This window comes from Amblyomma maculatum, chromosome 3 (assembly GCF_055883805.1).
Source record: "Amblyomma maculatum isolate TAMU_Amacu chromosome 3, ASM5588380v1, whole genome shotgun sequence".
Taxonomy (NCBI): domain Eukaryota; kingdom Metazoa; phylum Arthropoda; class Arachnida; order Ixodida; family Ixodidae; genus Amblyomma; species Amblyomma maculatum.
The window spans coordinates 123,467,863-123,478,594 of record NC_139346.1 but is presented as its reverse complement, the minus strand read 5'-3'; the positions used below and the strand labels follow the sequence as shown (position 1 = coordinate 123,478,594).

General features: G+C 43.9%; 1 pseudogene; it reads left to right on the top strand.

Moving 5' to 3' along the window:
* The first annotated feature begins 5,740 nt into the window (after window positions 1–5,740).
* On the top strand, window positions 5,741–6,734 carry LOC146195933 (uncharacterized; annotated as a pseudogene).
* The last annotated feature ends 3,998 nt before the right edge of the window (window positions 6,735–10,732 follow it).

The window sequence follows — 10,732 nt, the reverse complement described above, 5'->3', positions numbered from 1 at the left end:
GTGCAAAGGGGCGTGGTTTCCACTGGCTTAATGCAGTTCTGCTCATTGTCCCAGCAGAAAAATTCACCTTTAATGCGCACTTTGTCGAAAACTAGAGCAACTTTATCACACCTATCTTTGTATTCTTTCGCAGCGTCCCACAATTTTTTTCTAATGCCCCGTACGCGGGCAGAATAATCCTCGCTAACGGAATATTTTGATCCTTTTAGTTTGCTGCAGTTCTGAAGTATTCTTGTTTTGTCGCGAGAGTCAAGAAGCTTAAGAATCACTGGTCTAGTTTTCTTTTCAGTGCTAACCCTACCCAGTCTGTGAATTCGTTCAATGGTAACGGGGTCAATCTTTAGGATATCTTTTACAATTTCCTCATTTACGGTTTTTTTTCAGTGATTCATTGTCTTCTTCACTGTCCTCCGGAATACCACAAATTATTAGGTTTGACCTTCGAGAGCGGTTCTCCAGGTCATCTATTTTCGTTTCCAGGGCAGTCATTGTTTCTCGAAGGACATCAATTTCCTGGAGACATGATGATATTTTCCTGTCAAGTGCGGCGATGTTTTCCATTTTTTTATCGATGGAAGCTAGGCGTTCTTCCTTTATTACTTTAATGTCATCTGCTATAGCCTGGAGTTGAACCATGAGCTGTTCGGTATCGGGTCCTGGGTTCGTTTCAATGTCTCCTGAGAGCAGCAGGCGTTTCATAGAATAAAGCATATTACATAACACTGGACAGATCAGGCTTGGGCACGGCAGCACTACGAGGCAAAGGTCGCTCGATCGATAGCAGTTGCCATAGCGTTTGCTCACCTGTGCAAAAAAGACAATCGGGTTGGTGAACCTCATGCCAGAAGTGCTGCCGAGCCCAAGGAGTCGTCCAGGTTTTCCTGTTTCTTTTATACCAGGCAGCGGACGATACGACGCCATGATGGCGCTGTCTCCGTAGCTTGATGTAATCGTCCGAAATGACGTATGGTTGGATCCGCTAGTCATCACCAATTGTAGCTGCGGCCTATCGGCCTCGTGTCGGTCTTTATCGGGGAGCCATATTCTACTCGACGCTGTCCATCGTAGCGGATCATGCTGAACCGCCGTTAGAAGCAGCGTAGTGGCGATCAACTGTGCAAAAAAGACAATCGGGTTGGTGAACCTCATGCCAGAAGTGCTGCCAAGCCCAAGGAGTCGTCCAGGTTTTCCTGTTGCTTTTATACCAGGCAGCGGACGATCCGACGCCATGATGGCGCTGTCTCCGTAGCTTGATGTAATCGTCCGAAATGACGTATGGTTGGATCCGCTAGTCATCAGCAATTGTAGCTGCGGCCTATCGGCGTCGTGTCGGTCTTTATCGGGGAGCCATATTCTACGCGACGCTGTGCATCGTAGCGGATCATGCTGAACCGCCGGTAGAAGCAGCGTAGTGGCGATCACCTGTGCAAAAAAGACAATCGGGTTGGTGAACCTCATGCCAGAAGTGCTGCCGAGCCCAAGCTGTTTCGGCTCAGGCATTTCGTGCGCACTCGGATAGTTCAAACCTGCAGCGCCTGAATTACGAGCTTGGAGCAGCAGATGCGCCTTGCTGGTTCCCATTTGAGCATTCGGAGGCGCGAGCGAGCGAAATCCGCTGCCGCCAACACGCTCCTTCGTTCACACTTCTGCGCCAACATATCGCCGCCGTCGCCGCTTCGACTGCGACCTGACCGCTCGACTGCAGCTACGTACGCTACGAAAAGCATACATATGCTAAATACCGAAGGAAAAACGCATTATCATTCAATTGTTCACTAAATCATGGCAAATCTGACCAACATACTGCGTCAACAAGGCCTTCAACGTGCTATTTGCATGCGTCGTAAACAAAAGGGGCATACTTGCCGCTCATACCAAGGACAGCGTCGATATATTGCGCTCGTCGCCCGGCGACAAAAAGGGCCTGACCCAGGCGTCTGTCAATAATTGGCGTTCCTTGCACGCGATGGAGAGTGTCGGCATCGATTTAGCTACTCTAGCTCTCGGTGAATGTGACTAGTTTTCGTTCGCGATCGTCTGATTTGTTAAGGTCGTTATTTGTCAAGTTATTTCTCTTGTCTAAGATATATGTATAAAAAATATATGTTCCTAGTTTGGTCGTTCTGGTTGTGTTTTTGTTTCAACTCACCAAACCGGCCCTTCAAATGGCGGGTTTAACTCTCAAAGTTTTTTCATCGCGCAGGACCAGAACTTTCTCTAGAATACATAACGAAATGATTTTTGGAGGCAATATGTGCGCTTTGGAGCTGGTCGCCTTGGGCTATCAGATGAGATTGAAGCATGCTGAGTTAGTAGCGTGGGCGCAATAGGTTCGGAAGGCGCGAGGAGATAGAATCGCTGAGAGCGAAACTCCGATGGAGAAACTGGAGTTAGGGGCACGAGCTAGCAAGGAGAAAGTGTGGTGAGAGGCACGAGCTAGGAAAGAAAAGCTGCAGTTGGAATGAGCCACGGTAAGGACAAACGGCTAGAATGAGGTAAGAAGGAGGTAGAGGCACTTAATTTGGACTTGCAAGTAAGGCTCATGGAAAATAGCGCAAATCTTTCGCCTAGAACACAGTGCATAGCTAGAACACAGCGGCATTCATTCCTCCCTCCATAATTCGCATAGCTTTATACCACGTTCAATGTAAGTGGAGATGATTTAGACGCCTATCTGAAGATATTCGAAAAGGAGGCAACAGGACAGGGCCTGGAGAGAGAAACGTGGGCCACAGCTTTGAGCTTATGCCTTGGTGGAGAAACCCTAAGAGTATTTTGTCGGCTCTGGCCTCAGGATTCAGATGACCATGAGAAGGGTAACCTCGCTTTAATGTGGATATTCCGGTTTACTGCTGCGGGCATGGCAAAGCCTCAGGATGGCGAAACAGTCTCACAATACGTTACTAGGCTATTTAGCTTCTTTGATAGCTGTGTCCTAGTGCGCGGAAGGGCCGCAAACTGGAGAATGTTCGCGACATGAGGGTGGTCGATTAGTTAATAAACAACAATTAATCAAGTCTTGCTGTGTTTTTACGCTGACGGGATTGTAAGACGGTTGATAAACTGAAGGAGGCGGTGCATGCCAGGGTGCTCTCGCATGCACTATTCAGTACAATGTTTTCAGGAGGACTCTCGATCGGGATCTCATTCATTCTGCAGATACCTTAGGAAATTATATGCGAACTAGTTTACTTCTCAAAAGTTCCACGTTTTTCCAGCTCAATATTTTACATGAAAAGTGCTGATGAAGTGAACATGTCTCCAGCTACAACTACATTGGTTGTATTCAAAGTAGTTGCCCTTCTTGATAGCCTGCAGGGAGTTTAGTCCATTTTTTGGCAAACCTCGTGCTTACGAACAAATAAACTTTTACTACCGCCTGTACACATTTTCGAAGTGCCTAAACGACGGAAGAGCTTTTCCATTGCAAAGACACCCAACGCATCCATATTCGTTGCTGAATGAAATATCATACGTGCCGTCTTTTTCAGAACACTTCTCAGAGATGCCCGACTTCCCCGTTCAAGTGCCCAACAAGGCCTCATGGCTAGGATTAATACTTACTCATAAGGCGGAGCACCGACGTTATCGGCCGTTTATCTACCAAAGTGCTGTGCAAATCAGCATACAAAATACACGTCCCCGCTACTACAAGCTTTCTTTGTGAAGTTCGTCGTACAAGAATTTTATTCATACCTAACTGGGGCACAAATATCGAGTAGTCACAGCGGGACCATCGGGAGTTATCTGCCTGCTGTGAAGCAATTTACCGATGCCCTCTCACCATTCGCGAATTTTGTTCTGTGGCAGTCACCATGCATAGCATATTGTCACGTGGTGGTGGTAAAGACGAAAGCTGCAATTGAAGAGACTGGTGCTTCACTAAAGTTAGCTCTTTATTGGGCCGACTTGCGCCCGCAAAAGAATAAAGAAACAAGCTGTCCTCGAAAACAGCGATCGTGTTCGTCGGCTACTGATATAAAACGGCCATTTCAATCTAAACGTCTCAATTCAATGTCTGCGAATAAGCATCAACAGACCAATACGCAGCACATGCCCTGAAAAACCTGGAACATTGTGGAAACGCAAGCAAGTGCCTCGAATCATTCTAGATAGATCTTGGTGCATCTTGGGCAGCAGCGAAAATAATAAAGCGCGTCTCGCGACGAGCATGAGGAACAAAGAAATCGAGATCGTTCCGTACGCTACCATCACAGTGATAAAGCTGCATGCTGGTGGCTTTTAAGTCAAAAAATAAATATTTAAATTCCTCGCAGCAATATAACATAACCTTCTTAAAATATTTAGTACTAATTCCCTGCCTTTTCTTTTTCTCTCAATCTTTCTAGAACTCCTGTGCTACTTTAGGTCATGCAAGGTCACGTTTTACAGTATTCTAGTTTATCCGACATTTTAAGGCGAATGCATTCAATGAGTCACACTGTCGGCATCTGTCATGTCACACTATAGCTGTTAATGAAATGACGTCATGGTAATCTTATCAGAAAAATAAAAATCCTGTCTCCACTGGGAATTGAACATCCATATCTAAGATCCCCATCTGAGTGCATTAACCCACTACGCCAAGCCCGAGATCGTCAAAAGCGTTTCATACTTCTACTTGTCTACCATGAGGATAATAATAGCGATGACATTGACGCTCCAATTAGTGATAATGACAATTTTGACAGCTGCGATAATAATGACGGTGCATTTAGTTCACTATGATAATGAGATCAAACCTGATGATTCTTGTGCAGCAGCTACGCTCAAGCTTTCGCATCTCTGCAGTGTAGATACAACAGCGCCCTCGGAATGTTTTGTGACATCTCTATAAAATGTGGCTATGAAGATATTTACAGAAATTGGTCGGTTGGAAGGCACAGAAGTTACGAATAACAGCAGAAGCGCTCCGGTAACAACTTTTTCGCATAGGACGATGGGTTTTACAGCAAGAAAATGAAGACTCAATCGGTAGCCATGCTATTCTTGTCATACATCCTCCCGCGGTAAAGATGGGCAACATTCTGTGAGGATCAGCTCCTCTTAGTATTCCAGAATGGTTGCTTGGCGGGCTAGTTGGTTCATATCTAACTTGCATTACAGCGCGAACCACAAGAAGGGACGATGACAGCGCTCTTTTCACTCTGTCTGTCGTCGTCCCTTCTTGTGGTTCGCGCTGTAATACAAGTTCCTCTTAGTAGTTAGTCCATTTATTTTTGTGACGTCAGCGTGACAGGAGCACAATAAAAGCAAGTAGGAGGAGAAAAGGAGGGCGGAAGGCATGGGATGTCAACCAAAAAAAAGAAATGAATTCTGGTTGGCTACCCTGCCCCGGGGAAGGGGAATGAGGGATTAAAGGGGCGGATAAAAGGGGAGAAGATGTGAGAAGGTCACAGTCTGTATATCAGGCTAGTCTCTCTTAGTGGGCACGGGGGCAGAGCTTGCAGCATGATGTTTTACGCTCATCCTCCTACAATGCAGGTTCTACTTGCGCTTTTCGCGTTTTGGCCGTCAATGTCATCCTGTGGCTCGACACATGTTACAACGCCCCTTGGAACATCAAGCACATCCAAAGACGAAAGTGATACGATGCCCTTCTTCAGCCGAGTTCCTGCCGTGATGCTCGCCTACGATCTACCAGCCGCATCAACCATGCTATCATCTTCGACAACCGATACAAGTGGACCGCCTGTCTGTTTCACCTTCAGTGGGCACGGGGGCAGAGCTTGCAGCATGATGTTTTACGCTCATCCTCCTACAATGCAGGTGTGTAAAACCTTTCCATTATTTACAAAGAAATGCGACGACCCCTTCCTTTTACTGTTCCCGTGCCCACGGGTGTTCTGTGAAACAATTTGCGAGTGCTTCTCTGTGGCGCTGTTATTGCTCTGCTCCGGGGACATTGAGTCCAACCCTGGTCCCAATACGCGATCCGAATCACTTACGGAAATCGACTCATTGCCGGACGATCCTGCTGAGCAAATGAACACTCTTTTTCGTTTACTGAAAGATGTTCACTCTCGTTCACTGCAAACTTCGAAAAGTCACGTTGAATTGGCGGCTGATATCAAAGCTATCAAGAATAGTCAAAAGAACATGGAAGCTAAAATCGCCAGTATTCACAAAAGAATAGACGACCTAGAAGAAAAGTGTTCGAGCAGTACGACGCCGATTTTTCCGCTATTCAGTCTTCTGTACATGAAATATCAACGCAAAATAACCACTTTCAATCCCGGCTCGATGAACTAGAAGACCGATCGCGTAGAAACAATCTAATCTTTCATGGCATTTCAGACAGTAAAGAATCTTGGCAGGAAACTGAAGCAAAAATAACATCGCTTCTAAACTCATTAGTCACATTTTCAGCAGACTCAATTGATCGTGCGCATCGCCTAGGTTCCTTTGCGCCTAATAAGTGCCGTCCGATCATTGTTAAGTTCGGCAACTACAAAATAAAAGAAAAGATACTTGCAATGCGTAGTGATTTCAAAGACAAGGACATTGGTGTTAGTGAAGACTTCTCGGCCTCTACCCGTCTCGCCCGTAAAAAATTAATCGAATTTGGCAACAGTTGGGATGGGTCTCCCAAGTTTAAATTACGTTACAACAAACTGCTTCTAAACCACAAGTGCTACATTTACGATCCCATTTCTTGCAGTGTTAAGGAAACCAAGTCAAGCGATAGCAACGTTAATGCCGATGCTACCTCGTTTATTGAAGCCGCAACATAGGAGAGAGTGAGGGGTAGTAGCCATTTAAGAGTAGCTCCCGTTTCTGTTCTTTTTACTAATATTAGAAGCGTGGTTAATAAATTTGATTCCTTATCGTCAGCAGTCGACTCTAGTTCTGCAAACATAATCGTTTTGACTGAGACATGGCTTTCTACACACATACAAGATTTTGAAATTTTCGAAAATGCGCGTGACTTCACAATTTACTGTTGTGATCGAAATGGCCATCGTGGAGGGGGCGTTCTTGTTGCTATTTCAAGCGACATTCCCTCATTGCGCATCCAAATTGACACTAATCTAGAAATAGTCTGGTCACTAGTAACCCTAGGTCATGTGAAAGTGATATTTGGTGCATGTTATCGCTCCCCTTCATATCTCTCTACATTTAATAACGACCTTCATGACGCCATCAACGCGGCTTGTGCATTATATCCTTCGTGCCCCCTATTCTTGCTTGGTGATTTTAATTTTCCAAATATAACTTGGAACGATCCTTTTCCTAGCTTGTTATCCTTTTCAGCCCAAGCCAAAGAATTTCTAGACGTTTGTTCTATTTTTTCCCTAACACAATTGGTATCGCGTCCCACAAGAGTCACCGACCATGTTGCAAACACCCTGGATTTGATTCTAACTAATCGGCCTAACTTAGCTTCTGATATTATATTTCTACCTGGTATAAGTGATCACTCGTTGCGAAACTTCAGTCTCAGCCTGAATTGCTCTAAGCCGAACAAAAAAAGCAAATTGATTCTTGATTACAAAAAAGCCAACTTTGAAGCTATCAATAGAGAATTATCGGCCTTTCTGGACAATTTTTTGACTAACTTTCACGACAGTACTGTTCAGACAAACTGGGATAGTTTTGCAGCCAAGGCAAAAGACTTAACTGAAAGATACGTTCCAAACCGCACCATCATTTCAAATAGTCACGCCCCGTGGTACAACGGTCATATCAGACGCCTTTCTAACCGAAAGAAACGCTTCTATCATGCAGCTAAAGCATCGCCTACTAATTCACGTTGGACGGCTTATAAACTAGCTTCTTCAGAGTACATCTCCGCCCTAAAAAGCGCTAAGCGTCATTTTCTTTCCAATACTTTGCCTTCCATGTTGAAAACTAACGTCCGTAAATTCTGGCGCGTAGTTAACCCTTCCTCTGAAAACTTAACTATATTACAGAACTCGTCTGGCCAACAGGTTTCCAACACCCAATGTGCACCTTTCTTAAACGATATATTTGTTAAAAATTTTTCAAGCGCTCCTAGTCCTCACTTTCCTGAATCACAGAACTACAACTACCCGACCATGTTCCCAATTTTGGTAGACGTAGCTGGTGCTGCAAAACTTATTGAAAATCTCGACTATCATGTTTCTCCCGGTTTCGATTCTATCAACGCTAAATTTTTGAAAAACACTTCCACTTATAGTTCCATCATACTAACAAAGATTTTTCAACAGTCTCTTGACACATGTACATTATCTACGCAATGGAAGATTGGGAAGGTGGTTCCTCTTCATAAGTCGGGAAGCAAAAACATTGCCAACAATTATCGTCCCATCATCTCTCTAACAAGTACATGCTGTAAGTTACTAGAGCACATAATCTTCAAAGCAGTGACAGTATTCCTTGAATCAAACTCGTTCTTTACAATGGCACAACATGGTTTTCGTATGTCGTACTCATGTGAAACTCAGCTCTTATCTTTCACCCATAAACTGCACCACATTCTGGATCGATCCTCATTCGCTGATTGCATATTTTTAGATTTTTCTAAGGCTTTCGACAAGGTTTGTCATAAACTGCTGCTTCACAAACTTCGTCATCTTAACATTGAACCAAACGTTTTAAAATGGATTGAATGCTTTCTTACTAACCGCTCACAATTCGTATCAGTAAACGGTCATAACTCTTCGCTTTCTGATGTGAACTCCGGTGTACCTCAAGGATCCGTACTAGGACCTTTACTCTTTTTAATTTACATAAACGACCTGCCCTCTGAGATAACTTCTAACATGCACCTCTTTGCCGATGATTGCGTTATTTTCCGTGAAATTAAAAACCCAGATGATATTAACTGTCTTCAAACTGATCTCACTGCGATTGCTACCTGGTGTGAAAAATGGTTAATGCAACTTAATATTAGTAAATGTAAATGCATGCGTGTAACAAGGATTTCTAATGACTCGCATGTTTACTATTTGAATAACGTTCCTTTAGAATCAACAAACTCATATAAGTACCTGGGCATAATTATTTCATCTAACCTCACGTGGACAACCCATATTGAATATGTAATTAACAACGCTAACCGCATGCTTGGTTACTTACGCCGTGCCTTCTCGAGAGCTCCATTGTCATTAAAGTTATTGCTATATAAAACACTAATACGCCCTAAATTAGAGTATGCATCATCTGTATGGGATCCAGGTTATGAAAAATTAATCACCGCTATAGAACTTGTTCAAAATAACTCCGTCCGTTTCATTTATTCTAATTACAGCCGAACCGAAAGTATTACAGCCATGAAGTCCGACCTTCAACTTCCATCATTAAGATCACGTCGCAAAATATCTCGCTTAGTCCTGTTCCACAAGCTCTATCATCATCCTAGCCTGAGTGACGAATTCTTTCTTCAACCTCACTATGTATCCCATCGCATTGACCATCATCATAAAATCGGCCTCGGTAGATGTAATACACACGCTTTCTTACAGTCATTCATACCCCGAACATCGACTGAATGGAACCACCTTCCCGCAGATATTGTTTCCATCAATGATAACTCAAATTTTCGTACTGCTTTAGCTAATATTTTATACTGACAGGACTTTTGCACTGCTTCTTATTGTATCTAATTTTTTGTATTTATTGTTGTATTTTAGATATTTTTGAAATTCATACCCTTGTAAACGATACGGTTATGCTTATTTTGCTTTGTTGTTAACCCACTCCCCTCTTCAATGCCTTTACGGGCCCTGAGGGTATTGTAAATAAATAAATAAATAAAAAGCGAAGTGCCTTGTAGGCTTTGAGCGCAGATGACTTTTGTGGCTATGGTCCCAGATATTCCCTTCTGTAAATGGCATGGTAGCGCATCCTCACGTACACGGCAAGTCATCTCAACTCGTTTTACGCACAATTTAAAGGGACACTAAAGACATCCAAAGATGCTATAAAAATCTAATAAACTACATTTGGTGACACTGTCGCCGCTTATCCGGCAGCAAGAAATCGAATAATTGCTGAGATATTGCGATAAGAAGTTGAGGTTTTTTCTTGTCCCCGCCGGTCGAATTCAAACTGTTCCCTCCGACTACGTATAGTCTGAGTTGAGTGACGCACACTATGACGTAAGCGGAGACTCCGTGATAGCTAGCGAGTCGGCGCGGCCCGCGGCGTCGCATCCCTCAAGAGCCGACATGGCAATTGACAGCGTACTCGCAATGACGGCCACAGCCGAGATAAATAAAACGATGAAGAGAGTAATTTACCGAGCGATGGGCCCATAAAGGAAGAACAAAAAAAAACATAGAGCGCTTGTAATGCACAATACTGTACATGTTTCTCAAGCTTTTGCGCTCCTTCTTGCTCTGTGTATAAACAAACCGAGCCCTCGGTCATCGCAACGCTACCCGACATGTTTACATACAAATAAGATTTAGTTACCAACAAAACAGTGTTCTCGCTGCTGCGCTTGTCAGTTTTGAAGCTTTGTCGCACTTTTTTCCTTCAAGGTTTGTGCTACAGCTCCGTGTTCAGCGAAAATTACGTCCACGGTAGCAGAGCATGACCGAAGAGCCGGCGCCATTAAGTTTGCCAGCGCTGTGAAATTCCACATGTTAAAATAGATCCAGTGCACAATATAGTGATAGGCAGAGGTAAGAAAATAAGCTGATGAAGTTTAGTCAGATGTTTGTCCAAACCAATGTGACTCGACTTATCGACCGCGTAGGGAGCGTTTAGGAGGAAGCAAAACACTGTCAGCGTAGCCATCCTA